Source organism: Thermobia domestica, chromosome 4 (genome assembly GCF_964235325.1).
Source record: "Thermobia domestica chromosome 4, izTheDome1.hap1.1, whole genome shotgun sequence".
NCBI lineage: Eukaryota > Metazoa > Arthropoda > Insecta > Zygentoma > Lepismatidae > Thermobia > Thermobia domestica.
Genome location: NC_137457.1, coordinates 70,352,988 through 70,369,181, shown reverse-complemented (window position 1 = coordinate 70,369,181; position 16,194 = coordinate 70,352,988). Strand labels below are relative to the sequence as shown.

The window sequence follows — 16,194 nt, the reverse complement described above, 5'->3', positions numbered from 1 at the left end:
ACCTTGCAGTATGTTTTTTCTACATTAAATAATTGTTTCTAGTCTACGTTTCAAGATCAACTCTAAGGTTCAAAGTTTGTTTCTAGTATTAAACCTGCATCAATCCCGAAATATAAAATATACGTGTCGATTATTTTTCGAAATTTTACAAGTCTACAAAGTTTCATTCAAGTCGGTTAGTTTCACTTTCGTAAGTCTCCTTGTGAGATAAATATTGTATACATATAAATGTTTAATCTGTGTCTGAAATTAACTTTTTAGATTAACATTTATCTAAAAAATGTATTTATTATAATGTTTCATAACATAGTGCTTTCCTCAATATTCACTATCGCTCCCGTGCCCCGGAAAAAAAAGTTGTTTAACGTAATCTTTTGTTGTGGTGAATGTACATGAACATCTCATGTGCCTCTGCTGCTTGATTGTTCGGTTGGTTAGGATTTTAACGTCCCTTTGAGCACTGAATCATTAGACATGAACTTCCGCCTTATCGTTGTGTCCTTACCCCTTCAGTTCCCGAACGGAATGTTGTTGATTTCAGTTCAGCGTCCCTTTCACCAGCGAGGATATATTATGAGACGTTGGCCTGCTGATTAACGTGGCAAATCGAACCATATGAGCTCCCACCGAGAATCAAATCCGCGTCTTGAGCCGAACATGCATATGCCTACTATATAACAAAATTGCCGACTTGTAAGGTGGAAGTGATCGGATGAGAAACACAATCTAAATCGTTTTGTGAATTTGTATCCGAGATCTGGAATTGAATCTAAATTGGAAATATAGTGTTTGTGTTTCAGAGTGTTAGTAAACAAGTAGATACCCACCTCTGTCAGGCATTTGAATCATATTAGTATTAGTAAATAAAAAATATTGGTAAGATACCGAAATAGAACATTTATATTTCTTCAGAGGTATTTTCAGTGAAATTAGGTTGTCATCCATTCGGCATTGGCCGAGCATGTCCGACATTATGTGATTTTTCAATGTCAAGTCTTCATTTCAATCGTTTTTCAGTTGTCTGAAATTTAATCATATTTCTATTTGGTCAATAGTTTGCTTGAAACATTAGTATGTTTTTCAATTGTGTTAGGAAACTGTCCTTCAGTGGTTTTTAGTCAACTCACTATTAAGATTGATTCTCGAAAATGTGTCGAACCCCAAACTTCAAATTTGATCTCTTCTAACTCGGGAACTAAAAGCCTGCAAATCATATTTAGTTCATGTGAATACAATGTTTTCAAAATTTACAACCAGGACAAGTTTGATCAAGTAAGATTGGTTGAATTTGTAATTTTTAACTAGCTATGATATTTCAGAAAATAATCAATGAAAGACGAAACTAAAAATGACGAAAGTTATGTAAGTAATTGTATAAGCATAGGCGTATTGCATATAGCCTGGTCCTAATAACCCATTATATGTTCCTTATCTTATATAAGTACTTAGTCTAGAATGAAAATTTAATTCTTGTTGAAAAGTAGTTATTGGCATTTTTCTGAAGTAGAATACCACGGACATTTCCAGTGAACTTTATCAATTTTATTTTGCGATTTTAGCAGTACGGTAATTCAGTGTGTAAAGAATGATTTCTCTAATCAATACTTAGTGTAAAAACGATAATTAATACAGTCAGTTACGAGATCGGTCATTGTACTAAAATGTACGTAATTTCACACATGAATTATGAAGAATTTTACAAATACTTGCTGCAACGAAATAATGGATTACTTCGGTCAAAAAATGCTGGCTAGGGCAACTACAAGAACCAATGCATATTTAAGAACCAATGGAGATCAACATCATTCAGACATTTATAAGGTAAAATCTTTTCAAATTTACATGTAAAAAAAAGTCGAGGTTTTTAATAAAAAGTCAGCTAATTTTTGAAAGAATGTCCACTGTTTGACAATTTCGTTGTAATAATAATACAAAATCGTAGAAGAATGAAATGGGAACAAATATTGACCAGTTGGTAAGTGTATTTTTATCCTATAGTAAAATCAAAACATCAAATGCAGACTTCCCACTACAGCATCAGAAAAAGAAAAAAAACGGGAAGAACCTAAATGGACGATATGTTTACGGGAATCGGATACGAAATTTTCCAACCTCTTTAATTTTAAACCAGAGAACGTACTACTATCGGGATAGCAGCTTAAGGAATGCACACGAAAGCACATGCACTAACACGAGGACCGGATTAAGGAAGAGAATTAGGGAGGCTATAGCTCTGGGCCTACAGGTGAATAAGATCCTCCAATCTGATCAAAATCTCAACTGGGCTTCTAAAAAGAACATGAACGTATAATCATCATCATAAAATAAAATATAATCCAAAATATTAAACATATTCCATTAAATTTCCTACTGTAATTTGAGAGAAATTTATTTAGTGAAGGCAGCAGGTTCCTCATATTTTTTTCTCTAGCCCTGGTCCTCCAGATATGTTAATCCAGCCCTGACTAACACCTTACGTACTACGGAAAAGCATTAGAAAAATGAAAATATTTCTATTCTTTTTACAGTTACTCTATCTTAAACCAGACACTTAATGAGTTATCTTGAAATACGAAACTGAAGTAACATTATATTAAAAAAGATTCTTCTTCTCTTGTAAATTTTGAAATTCCTTGCACATAGCCCGAGTGCGTGAAAATCCGAAAAGCAGAGAGAGTTAAATTGATTTGATTATGTATTCTTATGGCTGTAAAGTGACTATTATTCACAACTGATCCCAAAAGTAAAGGGGAAACTCACAGGCATGCTACACATGAAAGAGCTGCCCCTGCATTATAATGCTTCTACTCACTAAAGCAACCTTACCTTCAGCGCTATTGCCGATGTCGTATATGAAATACTTGAGTACCCTCCCCACTCTAAAGATCGTGCCCCAGGTGACTTTCACCTGTTTGGGAAGATTAAGTAGCACGCGCGAGGAACAAAGTTTGCCAACGACGAACATGTTATGCAGGTGGTCGAAGAATGGCTTCGACCATAGCCGTCAAGATTTTTTCTAAAAACTGGTACACTGGTTCTCAAACGTTCAGAAAACGCGTATTCCCTGTTCATTCGGAAAGCGGGTGTGCGGACCCACTTGCAATGCTATCTGAAAAGTCACATGGTATTAAAAATATATTAATTAAAATTATCACTGACAAGAAAACAATCAATAAAAATAATGTAATAAATAATTTATTCTATGATAAATTATTGCTTTCTAAGGAACGAAATTTCAATTGAAAGTACAGTAACTTAATAAACAATGTTCTGAAATGTGGGATCACTCATGTGAGTAATGAAATTCTTTGTATTTTTCCATAACTGCATTGAAATCTTTGGAATCATTTCTATCACCATCAATCGTAGGTCCGATTCCACCTTAAGGCGGCTTCGCTTTAAGGTTTTAATACTGCAAAGGGCAGAAAAGGTGTGCTCACATAAGTAAGATGTAGGGAAAGGCATCAAATGTAGCAATGCTTTTTTTGACAACTCTTCATTCTCACAACGCACACGCAACCAAAAGCTACAAAGCTCATTTTCCTTGAAAACGCTTTTTCATGATGTATCGCACGATAGCACCAATAGGTCTTCTCGTTCTGTGTCAGAGATCCACTACATAGCTTGTAGGACCTATGTCATGGATTTCTACATTAGTGGAAGGATTTTCAATCCAACTATTACCAGGTTATGCGGCAGGGACGTATTCTCGAAATTTTGCAGCTAATGCTCCACAGCTTCTACAAGTGTTTTATGCATTTCGGCAAAGAGTTTTCCACCCGAAAAATCAATAAAATCCTTGAGGACTAGAAAAGATTAATAGCTATTGTTTTGTGCTCGTACCTCCCACAGCTACGGTCTTTTAATCTTAAAAATACTCTTGCGTAACTGAATTCCATTTTATAACATTTCAATTTTAAAGCGTCGTGGACACCCAGGGGTCCATGAACTCGACTTTGAGAACAACTGATCTAGAACATTGTTCAGGGAACTAGACAATAGTAAAAAATGGCTATGTGGGAAAAGTGGAAGTTTTTTTTTACATCAGGAATTATCGAACACTCTTCGTAATATCATTCAACACTGCCTACAATGCCTAGTTCACCTAAATATAGCGATTTTTCACCCCGTAGAACGTGAGGGGGTCGGTTGACAACTCCCATCAATGAAATTTTGCCTCTATCATCTCCCGCGCTGTATGGACAATATCTCACGAGGATACAGTATCTTTATTTATTTAGTATGTGTTTTTGCGAAACTAAATCGTTCAGCACGTCTCCAAAGTTTGGCAATATTGTTGGCGAACCTCTCGTGTTTGACGATTCCTCAAGCGTGAGTTCGAAACAAGGCTCCACGAATCGTATACCGAAATCTTTCGATGTATCAGTGGTAAAGCTAAACATTTCTGTGATTGGTGTAGAGCCCAGACTTCGCTAGTCGTTATGGTTACTGCAAATAAAGGAAGAAAACATCCTGTGACCCCTGACCGCAAAAAATAGGAGTGAGACATGTTAACACCTTACAAAAGTAAACAAAAGTTTCCTGTACATCACTAAGGTTTGGTGCTGATATTAAATATGCAGCAACTTGGCACAGTGGTGACGGAACCGGTTTTGTCTTATCCATCTGTATACTAGAACATTGATGGGAAAACTACGGCCCACGGGACAGATAACACCGGCTGAAGCATTCTATCAGGTACGCAATATGAGTCCTTATCTACAGAATTTAACTTCACTTCTGACATACCGTGAAACCTACTTTAATCAATATTGTGAGAAACTTCTAGAAATGCTGTACAAATTTGATTCACCACTTGAACTTTATAGTCTTTCAATCACAGAACTTAGTATTACAAGAAGCTTTTTTTAAGAAAATGTATAGATCATCTAATTTCTCTTTTTCTTTGAATATTGGCCCGCCAAAGTGTTTGTATTTTTTTCTTTTGGTCCCTTCCTAAATAACTTTTCTCGTCACTATAATAACACACAGGCCTATAACTGTCTTCTTGTCAGAATATAATTCGATAATGATTTTGTAGGGTACTTTTAATACTGATAGTATGTGTATAATCAGAGAATAAATATTTGTGGTAAATTTCATAGGAAAAGAAATATCAATACGAAAATTAGAATGAGTAAAACAATATGTTGCTAATGGACAAGAAAGTTTTATTTTCAGTTTACTGTTCTTATTTACTGCTCTTTTTATATAAAATTTTCCACGTACATGCTTTCGCCGATTATACACATACTAACATTATAAGAAATACCGGGGGAATTCGTTATCAAATTATATTTCTAGAACAACATATATATAGACATGCGACAATGATCTTGGACGTGAGTGTACATGAACTCCCGGAAAATTCCCATTTTGGGGAATCTTCCGGTGAATATTCCCGAAAAGTATCTTCCTGGGAATTTACCCATCATAACGTATGCTAACTTGGGCCCTTGTACGGCCCCTTTCTGATATGCTGACAAAGGATTAAGGCTCCTTTTTCATCCCCTAAGCACATTTTCACACGCTTAACACAACAGAAATGATAGAGAATATGAACACATATACCAACCTATTATATTAGCATAACAAAGATTATATAAGAATCTAATAAAATATTATGAGCACCTTTCATACGTTTACAAACAAAAATTGAGCATAAGAACAGTAAAAGGAATTAAGCGCATTTTCCTACCCCATATTATGAAATGGTACAAGAATATTTTCACCAATGTTTCGCAAAAGCACGAGCATAATTTCAACCGCATGTTACCAACATAAACTTAGGCAAGAGCACGAGCACGTTTTCAACCACTATTTAAAGGCAAGGAATTTATAAAGGCTAAGAAAACTGTCTTAAATAACCATATTAATAATACTAGAATTTACTAAAATATTTCGTCAAATTTTAAATTTCGATTTGAAAATTTGGAATACAAAATTGGTCCGAAAAAGTTGTAATGACTCTTCCTCGCTTATACGGATAGTACATTTTTCCTGGTTGCTACAGACATATCCGAAAATTGTAGAGAATTCTTTGTTAGTTAAAATACAAAATTGAAGATTTAGCAGCGCAAGAAAATAGGCAATTCAAATTTTAGATGACCATCCTTCATTTCTTACATTGGTACAAATTTTCTTCGGAGTAGAAAAAAGTACAGAATTTGAAAAGTAATTAAATTTCAAATTTGAATCTGTCGCAATACAGGTAATTGAAGTGTTTAAAAATTTAAAATGTTTAATATGAATTTAATGTTTTTGTACAAATTGACACATTTTGAACATTTTGAAATGATCCGTCTTGGTTTATTTGAGTGATATAATATTTTGTCTGGTAGGACAAAAATGTACGAACTAGTACGAAGTTCCAAGATGCTGCACCGAAACTAAATGAGTCAATATCAAAGAAACTTGGAACTAGTAAAATTATTGTTAATATTAATGGTTGTAATTTTGTAAGGTACATAAATATTTAAAAAATCAAGTTTGTAAGTAAAAGGAAGAACATTAAGAACGAAATAAAGGAAAGAAATTTTTAAATGTAATGGTTGAACTACTTGCTTCTACATAGATCTACTGCACGAACATTGAATAAAAAGAGTCTTGTAAGAGGATGAAAAGAGAGAGAAATATAGACTGACATAGAAACTTTAAAGAAGAAATTCCTGGTATGTTAAATAGGGTTTGACAAATTTATCATGCCCATAAGAGTTGTCTTGAGATCTCAGCTTTTCCCAAATCAAATCTTTGCGGTCCTTACAATGAAACATCAAACACAATTTTAACATGTTGTAACAAGTAAATATTTAACCCTTTAGCTCGAGGTTCACAACTTTTGGTGTATATAGTAGTCAATGTAACATTGCTAAGTTAGAAAATATAACTTAATATATCGTAACAATTTCGAGTTATACAAGGTTAGATGTTTGATCTTTCACAATTTTTCCCGTATATAACAGTCAATGACAATTGCTTTGTTTGGATACAGAATTTTAATATGTTATACTGTTTATGGGCTACACATAACTAAATATTTTACCTTTGACATCGAGGTCACAACTTTTATGTTATATAGTAGTCGATGATACATTGACTAATGTGAAAACCGATTTTAAAGTATTGTACTGTATAGGAAATTGTCACAGTCAAATACTTCACTTTAGACCTCTACACCAAATATATGAACTGAATTTTAATATATTTCGTCATTCACATCTGGTTTAATATTTGATCTTTGAGGTCAAGGTTCAATTTAGTTCAAAATTTTAATATATTGCACAAGTTATGCACGGTTAAATATTCGTCCTTTGACTTCCGACCTAGATAGTCCATGTCCAAAAGAGGCTCTATAGAATGTTATATAGTCTAAGTTAAATAAATATATATTTAACGGGTTTGAGAAAAGAGGTCATAGTCTTTTATAAAGGCTGCATGCTTCTTGGTATGTTAAGTAAAGATTGTAGTACATTATGATAAAATGAACGATAACTATTTATGATAGTAAGACTATTCATGACTTTGGATTAATTGTTTTAACAAAAGAGACACTGACCAAAGCTTAAAACTTTATTTTATTTAAATTCTTTTAACAGTCATATATAGTCATTGTTGTACTTTTTTATTTTTATTTATTTATTTATTTATTTTTCTTATTTACCGAGTCCTTCAGCCAATCCTATAAGTCTTCGTGTTCACTTTCCAATTCATCACTTCCTTCATTTTTGGTTCTTATAAGGGCCTTTTATTTTTATTTTATTTTTTTTATTTTTATTTTTTTTACTTTCATTTATTTATTTATTTATTTTTTATTTTATTTTATTTTTTTTCTCTATGTTATTCAAACTTCCTTGCCATGATTCATTAATTGGTAAGCCCCCTGTCCAGTTCATCAGTTTATCTCTTCCTACCTTCTTTATCCAATCCGCTTCTTTCCACTTCCTTATTATCATTCTTTTCTCCATCTCCAATACTTCGGTCTTATCCCAATCAATTGCGTGATTCGTCTCCTTAACATGTTTGTATATGGCATTGGTATCTTTTTTCTTCCTAACATCATCTTCATGTTGTTTTATCCTTTCTTTCATTCTCTTTCCTGTCTCTCCTATATATGACATATCGCAGTCCTCACACCATACCCTGTAAATGACCCCTTCTTCCTCTTCATTAATTTTATAACAATGGCTATATATACGACGGTTAAAGAATTTAAACTCTGTTATAACAACATTTATATATATGTCTGTATTTCCATTAATTTCGATCGTGTCTGAAGAAGGATATGCTAGATATCCGAAACAGTTACAAATTATAATTTAAAATAAAGTTTTAAGCTTTGGTCAGTGTCTCTTTTGTTAAAACTATTTATGAATACTATGTTTCTATATAAATTAATCGTAATACAAAAGATGCGAATCTGGTAAGAATTCCGGTACGATCCTCGGTTAGTAGTATAATCCTTTCTATTCCACGTTGTTTCAAGAGGGTCGTCATTTCATTTTGATGTTAGTACCTACATATTAATAGGCGTAGGGTAGTGACTACGTCATACCCACTACGTATTGAAATTATTTGAAAATGTTGAATGAGGTATTTGAAAATGTTTTCTCGCTTTTGATAAGACAATAAGGAAGCTTATCACTTTATCGTTATATCACAGTATCAGTCTTACTCTAAATGGTACAAAAATGTGCGGAAATTTCATTATAGTTACGAATTTACAAGTATATGCTGTAGGTTATTTTTAATGGAAAAGCTAAATGGTTCCAATTTGTACTCGAAACACAAATATTTAATAGAAAAGCTAATAAATCGTCGTTAGCTACACAGGTTGAACGTTATTTGGTTGATTATTCTGGAGTTCAGCGTCCATTATAGCCTGTAAGCTACAAGAAACGAGTTGTATTGCCATTACAAGTTTTGCTTAATTAGTATTTAACATTCATATATAATATACCGACGTTCAGTCTACACTCCCCATTTAAAGTGTTATTATGAAAATCAACTTATGTCTTTGATTGATTCATTGAATATATAAACATATACAAGTGCTTTCTTGAAATATAATAATTTAAAGGAAATATCTATGCACTAAGGATAATATCATTAAAAGCTGAAAAGAATTAACGATGTTTTAATCGAACTGACCATTAGATTAGAAGTCTGGTGGTTAACCTGCATGCTAATATGAGCATTCGTTGAAAGTTACGTCAGTTGAAATATAACTGACTTTAAAAGACAATGGCATTCAACACCGTTTTATTTTTCTCTTTTCTCATTCCAGCATGGATGGATCATTTTATTTGTTCGTGGTTCTTTCAGCAACGAAGATGAAATCAACAAGAAAGCACATTCTTACTAGTATAGATACCTTAGTTTTGAATTACTTTATCATTATGTATACTTTATCATTATTAACACTTCTTTGTAATATGTGTTAATAGAACTGAATATTTTTATTGAAAACCTTGAATTATCTATGCACTATTTTGCTCAGTCTAATAAACATCCTGTTATAGTAGGTGGACTGAATGTAAATTTCCTTGTAACTGATATCGATGATCAACTTAAGCTATTCTTAAATACGTATAATCTAACACGAATGGTCAATGTACCTACAAGAATAACTTATCATAGTCGTAGCGTAATCGATCAATTACTTTATAACAAACATATATATAAAGAGCACAGTTAAAGTCATAAAGAGTGGTTTCTCGGATAATGAAGGTCAAGTATTTCATTTAAATATTTTCATTGTACTAAAAGCTAATCAAAACACACTCGAAAGTCAAATCAGCATACACAAGAATTCTCAATGAAACGAATATCTCCCATTTCAATTTTATACCTAGTCATGAAAGCTGGGAGGAAATATACGCCAAAAAATCTTTAAAAGAAGCTTGTAACATTTTCCATGAAGCATACACTCGTTACTTCAATGAGGCATTTCCTAGAGAACTGCGCCCAATTCCAATATTGAATAACAAATCTTGGATAGCTACAACAATAAAAGTTTCTAGTAAGAACTTAAGATCTTCAAATTTATCATATAAGAGAATAGGGTTACCAAGTAACATGAAAGGACCGCCAAATTACGGAGGATAATTAAACATGAAATAAACTAAAGAACGAGTAATTGAAGAAAACATTGACATTGAACCAAGTGGCGATCTTACTAGTGATCCATGCATTATTTCAATTCTTTTGAACAATCACTTAATGAGTATTCAGAAAACTATAGGTTCAAATAGTCAGCCTCCTTCAGAGCAATTATTGTTTAACAAAAAATCAAAACAATTCCTTCTAACAAGCAAAAAATCAAAATAATCAAAAAATCAAGACTGTCAATATCTACGGAACATGAGTTTGAAAAAAATATCCTTCTTTGCTGAGGGATAAACGAGAGCGCTTTTCAACCTTCCACCGCTGGAATGGAAGTTATATTTAACATCAAGTTCTCCCAGGAAATGGTGTTTCTTCGCTTAGCCCTTCTGACACAATTATGTGAATTTATCACGTTAGTAAATATCTTTCAATACATCTTAGCACTTATTTTACAGTATGACATACTTACATTTTAATATTTCCAATCTTTGGTACTCTAAAGTATATTAGCGTTGTTTTACTAAATTTTGAGGGAAACAATGGTGAGATGACTTCTGGAAAGGGTAAAGCGTAAAGAATGTATGGATAAAATCCTAAGAATAAAGTAAACGTAGGCAAAAGTTAAAAGACTAATTGAATCGGTGAGTTGAAAAAGGTACACATTCCAAAAATATAAACTTTCGGAAAACTAAGAAAAACTGTTTTGTAAGAAAATTAATTGTTCTACCAAAACATTTACTATTGTCAATTTGTGTCGTTTAGTGTAGCAAACCTATTGCACATGTTACCTGTACATAATGTTTTTATATATACTATATAATTGTGTAAAGATGTTTAGGAATATGTTCCTTTTTCAACTCAATGTTTTTAAATGCACAATACTTTATCCCAATTAGTGTATTATATTAAACAGGTTTCAGAAATAAGTGAGTAATATTATTCAATCTTTGTATAAAGGCAAACAAATGTATTTCAAAACTGTTAGCTACACATATTGACAAAAATAACCATGTTTCCGATAAAACAATAGTCATTGTTGAATTTTTCAGAGTAGATAATCGTCAATCATCTTGATCTGGCGGATAAGCAGCTGAAAAAACAAAAGCCTTGATCGAAAAACATTTTAAAAACATGTACCCTATCAGTTTGACCATCATTAGTAGTTTCTTTTATGTTATTAAACACACCGAGCTGCGAAAAAGTGCTGAGATAATAATATTAAAACGATTTATTTTATTTTGCCATTGCAACTCAGTCTTTTTTTGTTACATACAGGGTCCAATGTCATAACCTACCATACAACATGTCTGTAATAAAGATAGCAATACTTAGGTTAGGTTAGGTTAGATTGTATTATGAAGTTTCGTGTTATATTCAGACTGTAGTTAGGATAGATAAGTTCAGGTAAAATGAAAATAGTCTAAACTAATTTAAAAAAATATAAAATACTGAATATGAAATTTACATGTTTTTCACTGTCATTAAGCGTATTTGGTTTAATTTTGATCTTCAGGTCTTCACAGGTACTGCAGACACCGACCTGAGGTCTGCCAAATCGGTAACCAAAGTTTTTCTTGAAACATTCCAAATAAAACTCATACTTAATTACATTCTTCAAGTCAGGAAATTTTTCTATGAAAAGTTCATGCATTTTTGCCACATTAGGCTGAGCATCGAGATATATGACTGATGTAGACGTATAATGTGCAACATATTTATGAAATTAATCAATATATTTATGTATTTTAACTAGATGTGGGGCTGGAACAGCATTAGAACGGTGTTCCTGTTTACCTCTCATGTCAATAGGGAGTTTCCAAGAAGCCAAAATCTTTGTCAACCTAATAACAACTTTGTGTGACACCGCATGAAGGCTTATGTACGCATTACGACATACTTCAATTCTGCTCGTTCCTTTCATGACAAATTACTTGAAAGAGGACTCGTATTGCTTTGGGTTTTGATTTGATGGTCTAAGCCTTGCAACCTCATGCCTCTCAATTAGGCTCACTAATAATGTGTCCTGCTTGTTCTTAAGTCTGCCACTATTTAGGGTTTTAATAATGTTCTCCTTTTCCTCAATAGAGAAACTATCCATGCATTTTCCCATAGCTTGGACCGGTTGTTTTGGCTGGAACAAGAACGCCTGCTGAAGTTACATACTCCTCACCTCGACGCGTTGCTAACTTTTCCATCTTCCGTATACGTTTTTCTTTGTTAAGTCTACCCGTTTTACGGCTTGGTTCACCATTGTCACTGTCTGTTTCGGACATTGTTGCTAGGTTTAAGCAAAGAAACACCAATTAACTTCACTACACTACTTTTCGCAATGATCTTCACTTTCCACTTTTAACATAACCAACATGACCTTATACAACAGCTCACCTGTTAAGTCATAATACATAACTGAGCACTAGCGCTGTGGCGAGTGCCGCCGGCACTAGCGCGGCTGTGAGTTGAAGAAGGGACATATTCCTGGAATATGTTCCTTCTTCAACTCAATCACATTTACCTACTTTTGGTAATCTTATTTGCAATAGTGAAATACGTTTCTTTTTCTGCTCTATGGATGTAGATACGTCCAAAGAAAAAAATGGCTATCTCAGTTTAATTTGTGATATTTTTGGAATATGTACCTTTTTCAACTCACCCATTCAATTAATAGCTAAATTCAGTAAAGCATGTTGATCAAATTTTCCTGATATGGAACAGTTTCAGTGGAGAATAATTACTAGATATAATTTCAACATAAACTATTCTTTGTGATGACGTAATGGAACTTATAATTATTTTTAATAATATTCAAGTTTTCTACTAAAAGAAATATAAAAAATGAATTACCAAATTCACGAAACGCCGGCAATAATATAAAAAGCTTCTTCCAATATGTGTGCCAACGAAGCAAGTGATGTGTTTCTGTAAGGCATTCAATGTTGTTACAAAAGAAAAATACAAACAAGCTCAGTTCACACACAAATATTTTGAAAATACGAAACAAAACTTCAATTCAATTCTATTGTTACATGTATTGTAATTTACATTTCTAAAATGTAAATTATATTTTGTGATTACTCTCCTAATCTTGTTTAATCCGAAAAAAATATTTGGTAACTCTTCTCTGTAAATGAGAAGTCCATATAACACAAAATGTTATATTGAATATTAAGAAAACTTAAAATGTAGATCAAAGATTTAGAAAACCAAAGCCATCCTAGGCATGTTTCTTTTCTCCCACGAACAAGGATTTAAAACCAGTACTCCAGTGAATAATTAGGCTTGGTTGCATTAAGTGAGGTAGTTTTAAAAACTTGATAAACCTGTGTACTACGATAATCTAAATAGATTACTAAATTTGTGTCCTAGTAAGATTTCCGCTGGAATCCTCCTAAAATAGCGTGATAAGGTTTTTAAGAAACTTGGCTCCCTACCTTACATTCTAGCTCAAAATATATTATTATCCAAAAGAAAGAGCATACAATTTGCTGTAAATAATGTTGTTGCGGAATAAACACACATATATAATTATATGCCACAGGAAATTCTCAGTACTGAATTCTTTGTTATTAAAGAGATCAATCCAAAACTATCACACACACACACACACATAAAGAAAACCGAAAATTAACGGAAACAATGACCACGTATGATTGTAAGCTGTATAGCAGGTTACCAGTTATAGTGGTAATTACAACAGCCTATCTTACAAAACAGATAACAAATTTTATTATAATATGAACAAATTAAATAACGAGAAATACATATGAAATTGAAATACTATTCGACTTCACTTAAATCTGTTAAATACAGTAGGTAACAAGTAGTTTTCAGCTCTTTCTTCAAGGTTTTGTTTGACAAAGAGCCAAAGGAGTATAAAATCTACAGACCAAAGAACAATGAGGTTTGTTAATCTCATAAAATACTATATTTAAAGCAATTAATTTCTTTGAGTGTTTTTGCGCTTCTTTTAGTAGTTAAAACTAACTGGTTACTTCAAACAGGTTAGCAAGCAGCACCCCCAACACTTAAATAGCTGTTAGGTCAAAAGATATGACCTAATTCAAAATTAATTCTCATTACTTTTCTTGTCAAGACTATATAATATGAATTAGGAAACATAACTATAAGAGTATTCTAGAGAGACTTAAATCTACCATACAAACCAGCAAAAACCACTCATTTTCCTTTCTTTTCTTTTTAACATTTTGTCTCAAAAATTTGATTTAAAAAGAATGCTAGTTTAGTGGTTAGATTTGGCCAGAATCTCCACTAACCCATACTATGGAAAAATCTCAGTCCTTATTTCCACTAAGTTAACACAATTTCATTTCACCTCCCCATATTATCAAGTCGCAGTAAATTTAGAAAGAACTACACCCAATTCATTTATTTGGAACAATACGCCGCTTGCTACCTGCACACTCCAGAGGAGCATACAGACATAACCAGCGCCATTCAGCGGAAAGTATGAGAACTTCCAGGGATAGATAACTCCAGGACAACTGGCAAAACATTTAGATCTATTTCTCTTATTGTCATTTAAAATGGAGATTTTATTAACAATATTTTGTAACAAAAAAATTTATTATTCGACTAAACGCAACAAGGTCCTATACATTTTTTGAAGAATCAGTAGTTTAGATGAAACACCCCTAGCAATTGGACATTTCTTCTTCCATAAATACAATAAGGTAATTTTTAGTATCTCTCTCATACATCTTCTCTTCCCATATTTCTTATTATACTAGGCTATTTTCATTTCCTTATCACATTCATTTTTCTTCTATAATTCTTTATTCATTCCCAATTTATCTCATGTCCCGTTTCTTTAATATATTGCGTTCTTCAGTATTTGCAGTCTTAACTCAGTGATAGAGCGTTCACTTTTGGTGTTTGGGGTCCCTCGTTTGACCCGAGCTCACGCGAAGTGGACTTTGTTGTGGAGAAGAGCAGTGTGAGTAGGTTTTGCCGGAGTTCTCCCGTTTCTTCAAACTATCCATTCCACAACTCGATTCATTTCTCATCATTACCTTCTTCTTTAGCATAGCCTGCGTATTTGTGCGACGTAAAATTGAAAAAAAAACATTTCATTTTCTTTATTTTAGTCTAGCACTCGTTACAATTAAATTGGTACATTACTCCTTCCTCATTTGATGTTGCCATCGTTTCTCTTGTCTTTACTTTTTCTCTCACGAAGTATATTATCATCTTTCCTTCTTTTCTATAAGTTTTAATCTCTTTCTTCTTCAACGTTTTTTAAGTACCTCCGTTTTATCGCATAAACTTTCCTCTCCAAACCATTCTTTCGTTCATTCTTCACATCTTCCTCTTTTCTTCCTTGTAAAGCTTATATGTTATCTCTTTAAAGCAGTATCTGTTTCTCTTTAGTAGCTGGCATGGTATTTCTATGTCTGCATTAGTTGTTTCTTTCTTCGTCGCTATCTATAATTTTACCCGTCTTCATCATTTCTGTATAAAATTCTTCTCGGTCGTTATATCTACGTCACTCCTCTTATGAAGTATATCCCAGCATTAGGTTCTTTTCTGTACCACCTTTTCTCAAATTTTCCTCCAATTTTCTCTAATATCTTGTCCACGAAGTTGATTTTCGTTTCTCCGTCCATTTTTATTTCTAGCCTAATCTCTTTTCACGTCCTTAATTGTTTTAGCAAATTTCTCCAAATGTCTCTTAGTCAATTTCCATATTCCAAAACAATCATTTACATTTCTTCAAAATGTTATTAAATTTTTCCTCCTCCTTACACATTCTGTTCCTGCCTGTTCATTACGATCTCTACTACCAGGCTCTGTCTCTAAGCTATGCTTAGCAGTTTTTCACTCACCAATCATGTATACTTATTATCCCATATCAGAATTAGGGACTTCAACACTTTCTCCTTTTTTCTATTTTCTCATAACCTTATTTTCCATTTCTTTTTCTATTGTTTTAAAGACGCACTCTCTTTTAGTGCTTGGCAACATTGCCTTTTCAACAATATTGACCAATATGGTTCTTTCTCTCCTTTTTCTCACCTATAGCTTAAACCTCTAGCTTAATTCCAAACATGTCTTTATTTGGTCTGTTAATTTTAC

General features: G+C 32.8%; 1 long non-coding RNA gene across 4 annotated transcripts in view; it reads right to left on the bottom strand.

The window, feature by feature from the left end:
* Nucleotides 1-16,194, bottom strand: part of LOC145683318 (uncharacterized) — a 456,400-nt gene that overhangs the window by 216,932 nt on the left and 223,274 nt on the right. For 2 of the 4 annotated variants that reach the window (XR_014131035.1, XR_014131034.1), the window contains exon 2: nucleotides 12,946-13,020. The exons of the other annotated variants lie outside the window; for them this stretch is intronic. This is a non-coding gene — a long non-coding RNA (uncharacterized LOC145683318). The remainder of the gene's footprint in view (nucleotides 1-12,945; nucleotides 13,021-16,194) is intronic. 4 annotated transcript variants of the gene reach the window in all.